General features: G+C 35.3%; 1 protein-coding gene across 2 annotated transcripts in view; it reads right to left on the reverse strand.

Moving 5' to 3' along the window:
* Nucleotides 1–15,711, reverse strand: part of KCNQ5 (potassium voltage-gated channel subfamily Q member 5) — a 374,302-nt gene that overhangs the window by 251,042 nt on the left and 107,549 nt on the right. The gene's annotated exons all lie outside the window — the stretch shown is intronic.

The following is a 15,711-nucleotide window of genomic DNA, read 5'->3' on the forward strand; positions in this document are numbered from 1 at the left end:
TTGCCTAAGTTGTCCATTCCCACTGGGGATAAAGGCTGATAGCCTCCTTGTCTCTGGGCTATTTGTCCTTTAGTTTTCTGCTTCCCAGAATTTTCCTCATCTGGCTGTCTTTGCCTGTAATTCCATCACAACTGTTTCAGCCTTTGGTTTCTATTCTCATTAAGTGATTTGTTTCCCAGAAGAAACCACAATGGATTAAACATGATGATCAATGTCATTGCCTCAGTGGGCAGAATATTTCTGACATGAAAGTAGTTCAGTCATTGGGAAAGGTGTTTTAGCTTATTACATACTTGTCTTGTGGAAGAGATTATTTTAAACTTACTTTTTACATGTTTATTGTTTCAGATATAATAAACATTTTATGTCAGAGCATTCAAATTATATTAAATCTGATACAGATTGATTACATATAATTTGAGATTGGAGCAAACAGTAACAACATAACTGAAATATTCTTACTAGCTATTTCTAAGATTATGCTCCCACAGGACCATAATGCTTTTTGAATTGATTTCTGACTCATTTATTATTCTGAGTGGTATATGGGTTTTTTTGGTCTGTTTTTACCTGAAGTTTATTTATTTAAAGAACATATATGGCCATCTATCTCACACAGTGATCCTAGGCAGTTCACAACAACCAATTAGAAAAACAATATAAAAATAGATCATAGCCTTCCCACCAGGTGCCAGAACAGAGCATATTGTGCAAGGATGTTGTAATTTTATTGTTTTCTGCATCATTCTGGGTAGGAAAGATTGGTTTCACCAAACAACACTTATACAAATAGATATCTTTAATTTGGGAAACTCACGGAATGTAGCCATTTCTCAACCTGCATGATTTTTGTCTGTCACCAGTACAATAAAATATACTTTTTAGCCCCTGGAATATCAGAAGGGATGATAAGACTCCAGTTATTGCTATGCAAGCTGCAATAATGGAAGCTCATGTTCTATGTCTCACTTTCTGAAGCAAAATCAGTAGGTAGGGAAATATAATCTATATGTTGTTTTTTTCAACTCTGGTTTCATTGTAAATTCATTTAATAGAGAGTCAGTCTCATTGAATTCAATGGATTTATTTCTAAATAAAATTTCATAGGATTCTATTCTAAGACTATTAAGTAATCTGGGCAGTATACACTCTAGCTTCAAAAATATTTAATGAGAAGACACTATTTGGAGGTGACAGAGGAAGAACCCAGATGGTATTTTGCTCCTACATAATTACAAAGCATTTATTTTATGAAAATGTTATTAAGCCTTAATCAATTTGCTATAGAAACTAATTACCATAACATTCATGCATTTATTATGTGGATTAAAACACATGCAAAGAAATTCACACCAAAAATACCCTCTTCCTTTAAATTAAAAAAGAAAGGATCACTATTACTGAGAATAGGTTTTATAATAAATGGAATATTTTCAGTCTCAAAGGCATAGTGAAAAATCAACTTTATTTTATATTACACATTATTCCATTCATTCAGAATGTGTCTGCAAAATCTTATTTCAAAAACCAAAATTGTTGGGTAAGATTTCTTTCTAATTAGGAGGCATTGAAGTATAAAACAAGCATTTAAACAACTTGCTATAGAATTTGATAATAAAGAGGAACTGTTGGTTAATAAAACTACTTTTGACTATTTTTGACACATGTCTTTTGTTACTCTGTGAGAATACAATACAGTTCAAATCTGATGTAGTCAATTCTTCAAATATTAAAAAAATTAAGAGCATAATCTTATATATGTCTACTTAAAATTAAGTTAACAAAGTCTGTTTTAATCAAAATATGACAGGTAACCATACTTTCACCCAGGTAAATTTTTAGTCAGTTTTTTCTTCAGTAGACACTAAAGTTAACTGGCCCTGGACCAATTATTATTTTAAATTAATCCCACTCTTCTGCAGATGTTTCCACCTAATTGATAGGGGAAATTCATAGCTCTCATCTAATCTACTTGTCTGAAATACAGCAGATTTGTTTAATAAACTGCTATATCTGCTATAAAATAATCAAAAATGCCTTTTCTGAACTAAACTTTTAAAATAAGGCTCCTTGTCAAACCTTTAAAATGCAGAAAGAGAAGCTTTATTTTAAATTCCAATGGAGCACTTTTGCCTGACAAATTATGAGTCATATCTTATTGTTTGCTGTAATTAAGGTTAACTAAACACATACTTACATGAAGCCAGCATTTTGGTATTACTATTCTTTTAAAACTAACTTGTTTCCATTTTTATATCAAGCCAGAATCTGTAGGTTGAGTCATGGCAACTGGATTTCTTTCTTTTTGGTAGAAATGTTTCGCTGCTTTTCCAAGCAGCTTCTTCAGTCTGGGCAAAGGTTGGTGAGGGGACCCCACATATGTCTTCCAGGGTGGCTGCATTGTCCCTACACCTGAATGGCTTGTTAATTGTGCAATGGAGGTGTGGATTGTCTTTGGGATGTCTTACTCCTAAATCCCTCGCTCATCTCCCAAGTGGATCATTAAGTGTGGCCTTCCTGGTGAACTTGTGAAGTCATCTTAATCTTCCTGGGGACTAATGAAAGAGCAGCATGAAAAATGGGGGACAAGTTGTGTCTGATGCCTCCACCTCTGTTGAGGGAAGGATTTTCCACTTTGGCATGAATGGATTCCTTAACCCCTCTCTCAAACCACTTATCTTCTCTGTCCTTTGCCCAGACTGAAGAAGCTGCTTCAACAAGCAGTGAAACATCTCAACCAAAAAGAAAGAAATCCAGTTGCCATGATTCAACCTACAGATAATTCCACCTGGATGACTGAGAATCTTCATCGACATCAAGCCAGAATGTTTTACTCTAGAAAGTTACTTGTGCCTATTACTTTTCTTGGTATTGATTTGAAACATGAAATTCTTCAGGCTAAAATTTGGACATCTATGTGGTCTGCAATAGACGATTCTCAATTTCTCAGTTTGGAAAATACCTGTATTAGGGCCAATTCACACAACCAAAAATGGATTCAGTTAGTGTCTGCGTATACTCACCATATATGTTTACCATTCCATTATTGAACCTATCTGTTTTGAGATGGTATGGTATATGACATTTGACTTGTAATTTGGAGCTTTACCTTAGTCAAAATGGATACTTGCCATATAATAGTATTTACCACATGCATACATCATTTAAAAATTATTATGTACAGCACACTACCATAAGGGGTGCTGATTTACTTCATATCAAATTTTGAACTATTGTATAGAATAGTTACTCTTTATGCTACCCTATCACCTTACAAGTCATAACTCTAAACAAAAATTGCCACAAATAGAAAAGTAGGTTTATCTAACCATACATTTGTAGGTGTTATCACTGTAAATCTAGAGTGGTGTTTCTTTGTCATTGGCTTGATAAACTCATGATGTGATGACCTTACCCAGATTTATCTTTGGCCCTCTTAATAATAATAAAAGAATTTTACTGAGAATATTACTTGCTATTTCTTCTTGATGGCTTTTATGCTTCTTAAATATATGGTACTTTTAAAAAAGCAAATTCTTAATTGGCTAAAGGATTTTCCATTCTTCATAATATCAATTTATAAGTAAACTAGCAACAGAACAGAAGGCTGAGGTGTCATTTTTTAATCGTATTAATGAACCAGTTTAATAAATTTGAGTGTAAATATGTTTACGGAAGAAACCTAAATTCTGAAACCCAGCATCAGTGCCTGAACTAAATTGTATGAAAACTGGACAAATATGCAAAACCTCTTGGGATCACCAGGATCTCTCTAAAAATATATGCCAGTATTTGAAAAGTGCCACTGGAAGAAGATTTGACATTGAGCTAGATTAAATATGCTATATCTTGAGATCAACACCTGTGCCCTATTTATACAAACATTTTGCTGGTTGGTATTGACTCTCCATCAATTCCTAGTGAGCAAACATGTCAACAAGAATGTCAAATAGATGATGGATGCTTGCATTATTTTTGTTTCAACATATGCTTGGCTGAAAAAATGAAAAAACAGCAAAGCTTCCTTGACGCTGGAGATCTGCTGAGAAAGTTAGAGAAATCAAGATAGACTTACAGCCAATGTTAGGTATACTTATTCAGAAATAAAACCCACCAAATTTTAACTTTTCTTTTTAATATGACAGTCTGGAAACAATGGAATATCTTATATTACAACACTCTTCTTTGTATTCAAATGAAAGGATGATGAAAAGGACAAGTGTAGAATGGATGATAAAAGAATGAGTACAGACACCTCAGCCAGCTCAGATCTTAATGTATTATAACTATGAAGATTTTTAGATCTAGAAATTCAGAAACACATGAATAATCAGATAAGTAGACATAGTTATGATAGTCCTTCTTTCTTCAGCCCTCTTTTGAACAACTTATAATGAATACTGTTTTGAATTTCATATAAAAAATAATAATCTAAATTCCGTGGTGTAGCATACAACCATCATTCTCCATTCACCATTGTGCTTTGGACAAGATCTTTGAAAGTTTGCCTCAGATGGTGAGAGTTGACCATTATTCATTCCATACTTTATCAGACATATTATATCAAGCCTTAATCTGAAGAGGATTGATGGCATATAGATAAAATACAACAATGTGCATCTTAATATTATTTGTATTATTTCTATCAGGACTTTGCATCTTGGTTTAAGTGGTATAATTAAAAAAGAAAGAATTTGGCAATGGAATGGGAAAACTAGTCTTCAACTGGATGTAACTCATAATTGTCATGTTTGTTCCAAGGAGGTAGCAAAGAAATAACTACTCCATTGATTAACTAGCTCTATATGGCAATTTTTGCATGTTTTTAAAGATAAGCCCTATTGGGGATAATAGATATTCTCATACCTTCTGTTCACTGTTTCTTAATATGGTCAAAATAAAGTCTCAAATCTAACATTTGTTAATCTATAAAATTCCTATGGATAAATTTTCAGAGATGAAGTTAATGAAACAAAACTAAAACTATTCATACCTAAATGCAACAATATTCTATGTTGTACTGGCTAGAATTTTTTCCCTTGCACTGTGTATTTTAGGCAACATGAACGTTTTTCTCAAAATATTCATGAAAAACAAATGGTAACAAAACCATTTGTTACTAAGGTATCTTTATATCTTATAAGTTTTAAAATCCAATACCCACAATGGATATATAAATTTTTCATTTACTTCAGAGAGGGCAGACAATGAAAATTAAGCTCCACACAGAGATATATATCAATTTTGTCATTTCAAAGGAAACTATAATGAAAAAGCATGGGTTAAGGCAGAAGAAATAACATAATTTGACTTTTATGTCATTATGTAGCCAATTTCTTTATGAACAAAGTCACCATAGTAAGCTTCATTTTTCCTGAGGCTAATTTAGTTCCATATTCCGCTGATATATAAAATATGTGCTAAAAACTAATCTGAACAATTCAGAATTTATTTCCCAGTGTCTCTTGTTTTATCCCTAATATGTCAGAGACTTGTCAGACTTTAATTGCCTCCCAGGAATCCCCTCAAATGGAAATAATGGAAGAATGCTGGAAGCATAGGTATTTTACAGATAGTCCTCAGTTAACAATAGTAATTGGGACTGGGAACTATGTTGCTAAGTGAGGTGGTTGTAAAGTGAAAAATCACATGACTGTGCCAACTTATATGATTTTTTATTAAGGACTTTGATTACAATAGTAAAAAATAATACAAACTAAACTTAAGAAAGAAAAGAGAATAGAAAGAAAGAATAAAAAATGCAAGAAAGAAGAGAAAGAAGAGTGACCACCCCGACTTATGACAGCAGTTCTGGCAGTTCAGGTTGTCGTTAAGTGAGTCGTGTGTGGTCGTTAAGCACAACGTCACATGACTGTGACTTGTAACTTCCTGCTGGCTTCCCCACTGACTTTGCTTGTTGGAAGCTGGCAGTAAAGGTTGCACATGCTGATCCAGTGACAGCAGGAGCTGTGACTGTTGGAATTGTGTACCAGTTGCCAAGCATCCAAATTACAATCACGTGACTGTGGGGACACTGCAATGGCCGCAGTTTTGAGGACTGGCCATAAGTCTCCTCATTCAGTGCCATTGTAACTTCAAATAGTTGCTGAATGAGTGGTCACTAAGCGAGGACTACCTGTTTACTCAAAGCTGTCTTTTGTATTTATAGCTCTCTTTCTTTTCCTTGTATTATTCCTTTGAATCTTTCCCTGTATGTCTAAAATTATCCATCTTGCCTGCTTTGGATCCGATTCTATATTGCCTTTCCTTAATTATAGGACATATATGATGCATACACATGCTGTAAAGGAATTTAGAGAAGCTTTTTTATATGAAAGGCCCATTAAGGAGAAACTTGGAGACGCTGTTACACAGTTCAGAAGTTGAAGCAAGCATGGTAGAAACTCAAAATAATCCGACCTTGATTTTGTTAGTAGAAAAGGAGGGACACTTGTAAGGCTTTCAAGAATCTTTTATTATACTAGAGTAAACCTGCATTCCTAGAATCCCTGCAGTGTCTCTTGACGTGGCCTAACTCGAGCGGGTGATGCATGCAGAAGGCTTGAAATAGGCATTTCTACTTCAAAGGCTTAACATTGAAAAATTGATAAAGATTTTGGCCCTGGACCTGGAAGAACAAGTCTGTTAACAGAGTAATCAATACCAGGCTACATGGATCAAGATCTAATTCAGCATAAGGTAGCTTCTATCATTCCCAAGATATGGAGCTGGTGAGGCCTGGAGTCTAATGAACCCTACATCAATATCCCTTTAAACACATCACAGCCTGAGAAAGTAGCCCTGGTCAACGTCCCCATAGAATCTGTAGCTCTTTAGCTATGCAAAAGCTCAAAGCTTTAGAAATGCCTAAGATAGTAGCAAGTCTGGATGAAACTTCATCAGCTCCTGCCAGTCTTCTTAAGCTCTAAATTGGTTTTAGCATTTTGACTTCTTCAGGCAGATCAAGCCGGTTTCACAGTGTTCTCCTATAATAATGAAAACAATGACCAGATCCCACTGTACCTCCAAGACCAGATTCAGCTGCATTGACACAAGGATTTATATTAGAAGTCCAACTCCAAGCCCAGCAAGAAAAACCTCTGCCTTTTTTCAACTGTTGTTGTTTCTATCTCTCTTAATAAATTGTATTAGTGTTTAGACTTTACAGTATATGTGAAAGTTATGCTAGCCCTGTGCTAATCTCTATTGTTTGAGCGAACTAAATGATGCTGTGGATGTTCTTTCGTGGTGCCTAGAGACCGTGGGGGTCTGGATGGGGAACAGGCTTCAGCTGAATCCTGGTAAGACAGAGAGGCTGTGGGTGCAGGGCTCCTCCGTACCTGGGAATCTACCATCGTTAGCCCTTGATGGGTTTGCACTGCCCCAGACGGACCCAGTGCACAATTTGGGGGTCTTCCTGTACTCACAACTCCTGCTCGAGGAGCAAGTGACAGTCGTTGCTAGGAGGGCCTTTGCTTAACTTCATGTTGTGCTCCAGTTGCACCCTTTCCTGGATCGGGAAGCCCTTCTCTCAGTCACTCATGCCCTGATCATCCCCCGTATGGACTACTGCAATGCGCTTTACATGGGGTTACCCACCCTTGAAAAGTATCGAGAAGCTGCAGCTGGTGCAGAATGTGGTGGCGTGGGCAGTTATGGGCTTATAGGGTTGCGCATGTAATGCCTCTGCTGCATGAGCTGTATTGGGTGCTGGTGTGCTTCCAGGTCCAATTCAAGGCGTTGGTAATCACCTTTAAAGCCATTCATGGCATGGGCCCAAGTTACCTGAGGAAACATCTCATCCCAATCACATCAACCTGTCCCACCCAGTCCGGCAGGAAGGGCATAGGCTAAAGAATTTCAACTGGCAGGGTTGAGGAGGAGAGCCTTTTTTGCTGTTTCCCCCACCCTGTGGAACATCTTGCACCCTGAGGTGAGGTTGGCCCCCACTCTTCTGGCCTTCAGGCCAGACCTGGCTCTGCCAACTAGCTTGGGGGTCCAAGAGTGATAGGCAGCCCTGGGGGTGGTTGGTGGCTTAAAGATGCCCTCTCCACCTCTTAGTTGCCCTCTTTTATCTTCTATTTTTTGTATTTTTATAATGTTTTTTGTAACTTTTATTTGTAAACTTTCCAGAGTCACTTTTATAGTGAGATGGGTGGTATAAAAATTTAACAAACAAACAAACAAACAGCAAAACCCATGGGATACAGAATGCCTCTGTCCCCCATTCCCATCCCAATATGGAAACATAGCTTGGGTGATGATACCTTCCTAAACAGTCTTGAAATGCAAATAAAAAGCATGACAGTAACAGGCTTTACAGATGTATTAAGGCTGGAATATAGTTATGCCTCAACTTGGGGCAAGCAATATGGAGCATCAGATATAATTGAGCCATATATAAGTCATGCATCAATCACCCATTCACTCAATTTCGAGATAGATGTTTGGCAGCATTGATCGATTCCTACTAAGGAATGAGCATTGCTTTGTCTTCAACCGGTGTAAGGCAAGCAGAAAGATCAATAGCTAATCTGTTTTCATTTCGAGGGATGAAACAAAGAAAGAACACACACTTGCACATACATTTTATTCTTCAGTACAACATTGTAGCCACAGCTCTATGCTCTCCCATGATGTGCCAAAAATGTTTGAAGACTTTTACAAAACCGACTTAACATTTACTAAAGCACATGATAAAATGTACATATGAACATGAAGCTACTTAAAGTGTACTTAACTAAATCCATGTTTTTTTACATTCATATATTATTCAATTTTATTGTGAATCTTTAATGTTCTAGCAAATTTATATATGTTTTAGGAGAGCAGATATAAACAGTGCTTTGCGGTTTACTATTTCTGATTGCCACTGTGATTCATTCAATTCTTTACTTCCCATTTGGTATTCAAATTTTTATAGTACATGGTTTCATTCTTGATAGACATTTTTGCTTGATGGAAATTTATGTATTTTGGAGAGTTGTCTTATTAATAATTGCGTTAAGATCATTATCATTTCCCATAGTAGTATATTAAGTAATAGTTCTTGTCTATAGTTCAGTATGATCCATGTTTTTTTATATATTTCACATAATATGTATTTACGAGGTATGACCTGTGTATCCATTGGCACTCTGCTAAAACTGATTATAGTATGTATTTTTTATTATTTTAATGCAAATAAATAAATAGGGCAAAGAATGTTGCTACAGCAGCCAGTTTGAAAATAGGCAAGCCCCCTGTGGCAGCTGTTTTGTGACACTATTTTCAAAAAGCTTAAATGCTTAGTAAATCTATGAGGCATTAAAAAGTTAACTTAATATCAGAAAAAGATAAACTTCAATTACAAATAATATATTACACTATTTTTTAAAATAAGACCACTAATCTGCAGCAGATCTCCGAAATTTTAGGGATGGGGTTTTCTTAGTTACGTTATCTTAGATCAGTGTTTCTCACTTAGCAACTTTAAGATGTGTGGACTTCAACTCCTAGATTGCTGGGAGTTAAAGTCCACACATCTTAAAGTTGCCAAGGTTGAGAAACACTATCTTAGATCCTTGAATTGGTCTAATACAGTTTTCCCCTTAGGGTTAGGGTTCTGGGAGTTAAGAGTGTGACCAGATTGCTGAAGGCTGCTTTAAAAGTAGATGTTGGCACTTCTGATTCTTTAACTGCATCAGTAGTACAGTTTGCAATCTCTAATAAATCAGCATATTAATAAAAAGAAAATGTGGATTCAACAAAAGAGAAACATTGGCAAATATGAATCTGTAATCTTACACACGTAAGGCATGTATTACTGAACTAAGCATAGTATCAAATGTTTGGGTTCTAATTAATGTAGATTACCAAGACAACATTAGCTTATAAAGATAAGCAAGAAAGATAATATACAGTATGCATGTTGGCCCATCTTACATTCAACCCAGATGTCATTGCATCTGATTTCCTCCATTTTAAAAATTAGGACATGTAGATTCTACATAACCTGGTGGCCTTATTCTTCTTTGGACTCTTTTTTTCAGATGTTTTCTTTACTTTTTTAGTATATCCATCTATATATCCCCAACATTTGTTTTATTATTTAAAATGTTAATATACAAAATAAATTAAAGATTAAATGTATAAATATTCAAGGCAAAACAGTGTTCTTCTAACGTCAACTTTTAATAACATGCCAGAACTGATAAATGTACAAATATATGTATAGAAAAATGCACTTCTCTATATTTACTGTGCCTTTTCAACTTTTCACTGTGTTTCAAAATAAATAATAAATAACCCATGAAAACATAGTAATGTAATTTATGACAACACTCATTTTTTGAAATGATAAATAGTAATAGCACATTTTATAATGTAAAATATGTGAGCCTTGTAAACTTTGAAATAAATGTGATCTCAAAAAGAGAACTGCAAAAAATGCTATAATTTATGGAATTATTTGGGAACCCTGTGGTTTTTTTGGCTTTTGTATTTCAAGCATCCTACGTTCCTAAATCCCTGGAGATTTATTGTTCTGGGTCTTGATGAGCTTCGTCCTTGATTATATTTTCACTGACACAGCTGCAGGACCTATTGATTTGACAGTGTCCCATTGGATATGATTCTTCCTATGTTGCTCAATCTGTGAGTTGCTATCAGAGTGTATGAACAGATTTATATGTATTTCAAGGATCTTAGTTGACCTTTTTCCATTACAGTATTATGTCAGACTGCCTTCAATATCTAGACATTTAAATCACTTTCCCTTGACTATGTGGTATCAGGTTACTCGGTGATAACTCAGCAGGTTGAAGTGACCTCTGTTTTTCCATTTTAGAAGAATTTAGTCTCATCGAATACTCTAGGATATTTGAACAAAAGATGCATTATACCATCAATTTGATATTTTTCAACTATATGTTGTTAATAGACTTACAGAAATAGATTTTTAAAAATAAATTTATTTCGTTTAAAAGTTTGTTTTTTTTACAAGAGATATACTTGAAATATTTATCTAATTTTACTTTTAGCATGGTTTTAATAGCTGAACGTATCAGAGGGTTGATTCAAATCTTATACTTCCCAGTGGAGATGACTGATCATGATGGCTAAGAATTATGGGAATTGCAGTTCCAAACATCTGGAAAATATGAGACTTCCAAATCTTATTTTATATGAACCACCAAATCAATGTGATGAGTGTGATGAGCAGTAATCACATGTTAAGACTGTATGGGAAGACTGTTACCAAGAGGTATTTTCAGAGGCCTCTGTATATGAGGATTAGCTTTTAAGGATTTCTTTAACTGTTTGTGGCAGTAGAAGCCACAACTAAAAATGTTCATGGTAAAGGAATATGAAGCAAGTTCTAAGGAAGGGCAAGCTGTCTCTGCATTAAACACATATGTAAAATGACTGTTACACTAACACTTAATTTCTAAGCCTATTTTCAACATAAGGCAACCATCCATATTAATTTGTTTACAACTGCAGTTTTAATTATGGTTTATTTATAGTCCTATTTTTTTAATTTCCTGAACAGAAAATTATAATAACACATCTTTCCAACCTGGCTTGTTTAATTAGGTCTTATGCTGTCTTTTAATAACTGGTTAAATCTGGCCAAAGACATGCATTCTTATTGCTTTCTCTTCATAGCTCATACAATCTAACAGAAAGGGGATCTCAAACTTAGTCCAGGAGATTGTCAACATTCATCAAGAAAAAGAATCATTCCAGCTTATTTAAAAGAAGCAGTACTTCTACTGTTTGTTTGCTTGGAAATTTTATTAGTCCAATAGAAAACAACCTGCATCTGGACAGTGCAATGAACTATAGAATTATTTAAGAGAGTGGACTCTAGTACTTTTGCTGGAAATGGATTATCAAGATACAATTGATTTGGGTTTAAGCCCAGACCTAGGAACAGAAACTGTGTTGACCATGGGATGACTTCCGATAACACAATTCCAGAAGATGCTCTGGAATGGGATAGTCCAATCTGTCCTTAATTATATGCAAAACATCCAGCAAACTGATTACAGGATTTTACTGTAAAAATTCAGACTTAAGGACCTCAAAGCCTATCCAAAAAAAAAAAAAAAATCATTGATAGACAACACTAAATATTGATTCTGTTGTTAATATCCATTATTGAATAAATTTCCAGGCAGGGAGAGTGACTTCTATCTAATGTTACTTCTTTCGGACAAGGACCCGAAAGTATCCTCCCAGGTGGCCCAGTTTTGTGCTACTATCTGCACGATATGCCGCACCATCACTTAGATATTGAATTTTTTAACATAGTATTTTATGTCAATTCATATTAGTATTTTCATTCCTAATTCATTCCTACAATTTTGGATTGTAGTATATTGATTGCTTTTGTTTATATATATATATGTGTGTGTGTGTGTGTGTGTGTTAATGTAAGGTTGTTACTATTGTATAGTTTTACTGTGTCTGGCCTTAGGGCTGTAATAAATGTGATTTGATTTGATTTAATTCTGTTGTTTTACCATATTCATCTCCTTGGTATACCAAAGAAGCATCAGAGCAATAAAATTGGATCAAGGTTATTAGTGAATAAAAAAAACCAAGTGGAGACCAGCAACTTAGCACGACAACTGATAATTCTACAGGAAAATTCTCGAAAGCTAAAACCATCTGGATTAATAAGACTCTAAGGGCAAATAATCAAATTTGATTTACATGTGTCCAAAACTAGTTTAAGGAATAGTCCAATCAGGTTAAGATCTACCCATGCAAACAATCTCTTTTTGCTTTCCCCACTGAGAGATCTTTGTTCCTTAATCCTTCACTGAAAATCAAATCTATACTAAGATCGCACTATACATTTGAGTATATAGATACAGCTGATTTAAGGAGTTGTTGACAAGTGTTCTGTTAGTACTCTCCACATACTCCACAGTATCTTATTGCCTCTGAATCTGAAATGCTGCCCAGCCATATTAACCTCAGGATATATTTTTGGGAACAAAAGAAAAGATATCTAAGTCTTGCAAGCTATCAGAAAAATATTCCAATTACAGACATCCTAGGATTTATTGTTGGTCTGTTCAGCATCTAGGGTTCATCACAGAAGCCAGAATATTTTTATGGGACTTTTGCTCCTTCACCCTTCTTTTGTTGGTACATTGGTTAGACAACCAGCATTTTGCCCCAATTTTGGACCATTATGCTAGGAGCACTGTAAGGAAATTAAGATGGTAGCTACTCCACATGGTGAGAGGAGTGCCAACTAAGCCTCTGAATGTGGTGGAAGAACAGGAAGAGAAGAAACAGCAGCTGTAGACAACAGCAGGAAGAGAAGAATTCTGTTGGAGGAGCTCTCTAGTCTGACTATACAAGTTCTGGAATATTTAATAATAAATATTTGCTTTAATTTCATCAGGAAGAGACTTACTCATTCAAATTATTTATTCTTATTTATTTATTCAAAATAAATAACTTATTTATTCAAATGAATAAGAAGCTTATTCATTTGATAACCTATACAGTCTAGGCATTTTGTAGCATGGATTTGTTTCCTGGAAATTTATTCCATACGTACATCATGACGGCTGCTTGTGTTATGTTTGGCTGCTTCTAATTGATCAAGAAATATTGTGTGAGAATTTTGCTTAAATACAACCATGTTAGCCCAGCCCCAGAGACCACCAGTTGCTAAGAAACAACTGACAACCCAACTTACAAGGCCAGAAAAGCTTGGATACTCTGAAAGTAAAACAAAAATGGGGGTGGGGGGAGAAACCTTTCAAACAATATTCAGAAAATTATTACTTGAATCCTGAGGTGTATCTTTATTGCACATATAAGATAGTGACCTGTGCAGCTATCAATATATATGTGAGTAAAATATAAAATGAATGGTTCTATTTTTGTCTCTGCAAAAGCAATAAAACAGAGTGTTCTGAATCCATAAATAATTATTTTTCTTCCTTTCACTCTTACACACAATACATTGGGAGAAAGAGAGGTAACCAAAACATAACCTTTTAATCAAAATCATGGCCAAATATATGACAGATGTTTATGGATATGCCAATAAAATTTGTACTTTTCAGAAATTAAAACAACACTTATTCATATTACTAACACTTTACCAGTTGTTTAAACAGTAATCCATTATGACAGCATGCATTTAGTTATGGGTTCCTGCTGGTTTTTCCCATATCCACACACACTTTGTGCTAGTTTTGCTAATAAGGACAAGCCGGGAGACCCATGACTGATGCTTGAACACCAGCTCCGTCTCGACCTGAAGGTGGGGAAGTTTATATACAGCTATACCAAGAAATGCTCAGGCAGCAAAAAGAGAAGAGAAAGAAACAGAGATGGAACATAGAAGCTTTACATCAGGTTGTGACTTATGAAGTGCAAATTAGAATTTCTCCTTTGAGGGAATATGATGATATAGAAAATATTTTTGTGAATTCTGAGAGACCTGCATAAGTCTGTAGATAGCCAAGAGCAGTAAGAGCTGCACCCAGCTTCACCAGTTAAGTGCTGTCAGCTAGAAGGGTGGAGAATTATGACACTTTAAAGCAAACGTTTCTGCAGCAGTATGTGATTTCTGTGCCCCAATTTCTGAAGTTATGTGCAAGTATATTTTTTCTTTATATACAGAGCAACACCCTCATCCTTTCTGTTGGTTTTATTCTTCTTGAATAAGTTATAGCCTTCCAATACAAGTCATGAGCATCATCCTACCAAGTTTCAATGATGCTATCACATATTTATCTTCCTGAGGTTAGAATCCTCTATTTATTTCCCGCACTCAGTGCAATGAAGTTTTGAATGCTCCTATCTGCTGGCTTTTTCTGCTGTAGTTTCCTGAGTCCCTGCTGGCCTCCTCCTTCTCCACGTGCGTTCTGTTTTTTGGCCACAATAATTCGCTACATATTTACTTTTAGGCTTTTGCCACCCGCCACCCTTTTGTTCTGGTTTAAAGCCTTCTTGATAAATTGAGAAAGTCCCAGCGAACACTTCCTTCTCAGTACCCCATCTTTTCCAGGTGTCCTTTATGAAGGAAGCAGAGACCATTGTTGCAGATTCCAAACCCTTTTCAGTGATACATTTCTACATAGCCAATTACTCATTTCTCAGACCTTGCATTTTCTTATTGGGCCATGACCCTCACCTAGAAGGACTGATGAAAAAACTAATTATGCTTACACTTCCTTCACCTTTCTGCCCAAGGCTTATATACAGGTTAATAATAGTTGCATGTTACATTCCAGTGAATGGTGATAAAGGAAGAACAAGAAATGAGTTTTGGAAAAAAACCTACTCAATGTGAAGAGTGCCAGGAAATAAACAATATTCTATAAGAACATGAACGAATGGGTAGGAGTGAGATGAGAGACTACACAGAAAGTGACAGGGGCATACAGAGATGCAAGAATGATTGATGGTGAGTGATTGGTGCAGATCCACTTAGAAAAATGTCTGTCTCAAGCTTGTCATTTAAACATAATTATATACATACAGAGACATGGAAAAGGAATGATTATTAGTCTAAAACATGACTGATTTGTTTATCATGATTGTTTAAGATGAAAGACTAAAAGAATTAGTGAATGATGCTAGAGTAAAAGTAGAACAAATGCAGGAAGAGAAAGTAAAAGTCCTGGATGAAAAAGTATTAAAAGATAAATTAAGCTCCCAACAGAATGAATGGAAAGCGAATGTCAGGAA

This window comes from Candoia aspera, chromosome 1, assembly GCF_035149785.1.
Source record: "Candoia aspera isolate rCanAsp1 chromosome 1, rCanAsp1.hap2, whole genome shotgun sequence".
Classification (NCBI taxonomy): Eukaryota; Metazoa; Chordata; class Lepidosauria; order Squamata; family Boidae; genus Candoia; species Candoia aspera.